Here is a 5,012-nt window from a genome sequence, read left to right on the forward strand (position 1 = left end):
TTGAATGAATACATAGAGCTGTTAGACCGCGACCCCAGCAGGGAGAACCACCATGTGACGCTATATGCGGCCTCCTCTCCTTTCAAGACACGGCAGCCATCTTGTCAGCGGCAAGAAGCAGAGAATCCATCTACATGGGGGAACATGAGGTCCTTTTGTTCCAGGATGTAGCTCCCTCGATACTGGCTAAAAGAAGAATCTTAAATAGGGTTAAATGATCGTGTTCGGGAAAAATCGGATCACGATCGGCGATCGAGTAAAAATCGCGATCGTGATCGGAATCCCGAACACAATCTTTTCCGGCGGGATTGAGGTCGGAGGTTAAGTTCCCACAATGCTTGGCTACTGGCCAATCATTGTGGGAACAGCTAACATGACGCCTGAAACTTAGGCACCATATTAGCTGTGGGCAGAAAGCTCATTGGTTGTCGGCAGCAGCATCACACCCCTCTATATAAGGGCAGTGATGATGCAGACGCCACCATTTTGCTGCACATACTAGCTAGGGAGAGGAGCTCAGTGGTAGCTAGGGTCAGTGTAGGCAGGTGTTTAGCTGTGCTAGTGAGGGTATATACTGTATATACCTTAGCCAAGAAAATATACGTCTGTTCCTGACACCCAGTGGCTGTTATAAGAAATAGGCAGTCCTGTCCTCAGAGAGAGATATATACATACCTTAGCCAAGAAGGTATACGTCCACTCCTGACAAACCAGTGGCTGTTATAATCCAATAGGCAGTCCTGTCCTCAGAGATATACATACCTGTGCCAAAAAGTTAACTATTTTTTAAAAAAAAACATGCCACCAAAAACAAAAAAAGGAAAAGGACCCAACAGAGGTGCTCTGGCCAGTGCTCAACCACCTGCCATGAAAGGCAAAAAACAGACGTCAGTATTGCGTGTGTGTGTGGCGAATCCGGTATTCTGAATGCTGATAAGCCAGTCCACAGACAACTAATTACTTCATATATTGAAGCATCTTCTTCTGGAAGGACTTCCTCCTCATATTCCACTGAACGAAGCTTTGGGTCATTTGCTGTGCCAAATGTTCAATAGGGATCCAGTTCACCCCCTTCTAAATTCACCTGTCCAACAAATTTGGCAGAAGCTGAGGGATCTGCTGCATTATTTGATCATTCAATGTCCAAGTTCACAGACATACTGCTGTCATCTGACGATGATGAAACACAAATCCAAGATGTGGCTCCTTCACCGTCATCCAGGCCAGTCAATGTGTTAGTGTGGAAGATTGTTCAGAAGAGCCAGTGGATGATGACTATGTTGACAAAACTTGGTCTCCACGTGAAGAGGATCAGGGAACTAGTTCTGATGATGAGGTTCAAGTTCATTTGCCAGTGCCACCAAAACGTCCTCCAATTAATGCTCAAATCCCAGTTATAACACGAACACCAGTAAACGCTTCTCCTGCTGGCACTCTGCGACCCAAAGCGCCTAAACGTGCTAACCTGAAAAAGAAAGGCTCCAAACAAAGTGTGTGGTTATATTTCACCAAAGATGAAAATGACCCAACGAGAGTGATACGCAAGACTTGCAAACAGTCACTTAGCCGAGGAAAGGACACTAGGCACCTCAATACAAATGCTATGCCTAGGCATCTGAAATCTGTGCACCCATCACTTTTTAAAATATTAAATCAACAAGAAAGTGAAGAGAGGGATGTGCCTGTGAACGTTGACCCACCACCAGCTTTGGCTAGTTCTTCAACCTACTTGTCCAATGCCAGTGCCACGTACACACCAACTTCAAAAGGCCTACAGCGAATTGTATTGTGGTATGTGTGATACAGATTCTGTCATTTTTGTACATCGTGAAGGTGACTGGTGTCCACCCTTTAGGTGATTATTTGGGCAAATTAACCAGCGAGATACCCGATAACACCTACATCACAGAATTTGTATCTACAGGACTAAAATCCTACAGCTACAAACTGAACACTGCTAAGACGGTTTTGAAGGTGAAGGGCATCACGCTAAACATTGCCAATTCTTGGGATGTCAATTTTTACAGCCTAGAGGATTTGGTTTTGGATTACATCCACAATCCACAAAATAAGAAAATGTGGCAGATTGAAACAAGGCCGTTGCGCAAAACCCAAAGGTGTGTATACACAAAGAGACGGCTGCAAGACGATTTTACCACACTACCTTTCGGTCTCTAATACCGTTATGACACACTTACACCATTCTATTTTCAGGCGAATTAGTTGCTCTTTTTAAGAAGATCCTGGATCCTGTTTTTGTGGTCGCCACACGATTATATAGCGAGGTCATTTGTGTTTTAATACCATGGACACACGCCTACAACATCCTTTTTCATCCATTTTTGTTGGTCCATCTAATTGTGGAAAGAGTTATTTTATAAGAAATCTCCTAGAAAATACTGACACACATTTATCACACAAACCCGATAATATTGTTTGGTTTTATGATGTTGGCAAAAACTTTATGCTGAACTCTCTCTACGCTTTCCACACATCAGGTTTATTGAAGGATTGTCGCATATGTTTGTAGATGATGACAACAAGGTAAATTTGACTGTTGTTGATGATCTTATGGAAACCGCTAGTGCAGTGGCGTAATTACCGCCATAGCAGCAGAGGCATCTGCCACAGGGGCCGGAACATTAGGAGCCCGGTGACAGCCGCTACCGCTGCTATCATTATACTCGGGGGTCTTTTCAGACCCCCGAGTATAATGATCGGCGGACCGGGAGAGGTAAGAAACATAAAAAACACTGTTACTTATCTCTCCACGATCCTGGCCAGGCCTCCTTCCTTGTTGTCTGACATCTCTGACGTCACATGAACCCGGCCTGCGTCCCAGATCATGTGACGTCCGACGTCATTGCAGAAGGACGGCAGTGGAGGCCGACAATGTAGGAGCCGGGGGACAGGTAAGTAGTTTTTTATGTTTTTATTCCCCCGGGTCTCTGATTATTATACTCTGGGGTCTGAAAAGACCCCAGAGTATAATGATTGTTTATGGGTGTCCACAATGGAACATAATACTGAGTGTAGGGGCCACTATGGGACATAATACTGTGTGCAGGGGTCACTATGGGACATAATACTGTGTGCAGGGGCCACTATGGGACATAATACTGTGTGCAGGGGTCACTATGGGACATAATACTGTGTGCAGGGGTCACTATGGGACATAATACTGTGTGCAGGGGCCACTATGGGACATAATACTGTGTGCAGGGTTCACTATGGGACATAATACTGTTTGCAGGGGCCACTATGGGACATAATACTGTGTGCAGGGGCCACTATTGGACATAATACTGTGTGCAGGGGCCACTATGGGACATAATACTGTGTGCAGGGGTCACTATGGGACATAATACTGTGTGCAGGGGCCACTATGGGACATAATACTGTGTGCAGGGGCCACTATGGGGCATAATACTGTGTGCAGGGGCCACTATGGGGGATAATACTGTGTGCAGTGGCCACTATGGGGGATAATACTGTGTGCAGTGGCCACTATGGGACATAATACTGTGTGCAGGGGTCACTATGGGTCATAATACTGTGTGCAGGGGCCACTATGGGGGATAATACTGTGTGCAGTGGCCACTATGGGGGATAATACTGTGTGCAGTGGCCACTATGGGTCATAATACTGTGTGCAGGGGCCACTATGGGGGATAATACTGTGTGCAGTGGCCACTATGGGGGATAATACTGTGTGCAGTGGCCACTATGGGACATAATACTGTGTGCAGGGGTCACTATGGGTCATAATACTGTGTGCAGGGGCCACTATGGGGGATAATACTGTGTGCAGTGGCCACTATGGGGGATAATACTGTGTGCAGTGGCCACTATGGGGGATAATACTGTGTGCAGTGGCCACTATGGGGGATAATACTGTGTACAGAGCCACTATGGGACATTATACTGTGTGCAGGAGCCACTATTGGGGATAATACTGTGTGCAGGGGCCACTATGGGGGATAATACTGTGTGCAGGGGCCACTATGGGACATAATACTGTGTGCAGGGCCACTATGGGACATAATACTGTGTGCAGGCGCTACTATGGGGTATAATACTGTGTGCAGGGGCCACTATGGGGGATAATACTGTGTGCAGGGCCACTATTAGGGATAATAGAACACGCAGGAATGCGTAGGAGGGGGTATTTGGCGTTGGTCGGGGGGGGGGGCATATCAATCTCCACAGGGCCCCGCCATTCTTAGTTACGCCACTGCGCTAGTGTAAACAATGAGCTAGAAAAGGCTTTTACCAAGTACGTCCATCATAGAAACCTAAGTATTATGTATCTGGTACAGAACATATTTTGTCAGGGTAAAAAGAGTAGAACGATAAGTTTAAATACCAAGTACATTGTTCTCTTTAATAACCCGCGTGATAAATTGCAAATTCTAACATTCGCGAGACAAATGTATCCTGGGAAAACATATTTCTTCTTGGAAGCCTTTGAGGATGCTACGCGGGAGCCTTATGGCCATCTGCTAGTAGATTTAAGGGCTACCACCCCTGAGCACCTCCATTTAAGGTCGGGGTTCTTACCTCCAGCTCCGCCGGCTGTTTATATTCTAAAGAAAAATACTTTTAAAAAGTGAGATTTAGAAGGTTAAGCGCGTTCTAGGCCGACTACGTAGCAGCGCCAAGATGTCGGAGAGATTACGTCGTTATTGGGCTCTCTCTCTAAAAACGCTTTAAAAAGTGACGCCTTCTGTCAGGAAATCTATTTTGCGTCATGCTAGCGATGATTTAATAGCAGCCATAGGCGAGATCGCCTTAAATATCTTGAAAGGTCGAATTCCGCTAAAGGAACGTCAGAAAAAGATACTAAAGAAGCGGCGTAAAGCTATAAGGATACTGTGTGATAAAACGATCCCCATAAAGAAAAAGAAGCGCTTAGTGAATCAGACAGGTGGAGTCAGAGGTCCGCTATTGGGATTTACAATTCTGTTAATAACGAGTTTGCTTTTTAACAAATACTGAATTATGCGGAGAAA

Source organism: Leptodactylus fuscus, chromosome 1 (genome assembly GCF_031893055.1).
Source record: "Leptodactylus fuscus isolate aLepFus1 chromosome 1, aLepFus1.hap2, whole genome shotgun sequence".
NCBI classification, from domain to species: domain Eukaryota; kingdom Metazoa; phylum Chordata; class Amphibia; order Anura; family Leptodactylidae; genus Leptodactylus; species Leptodactylus fuscus.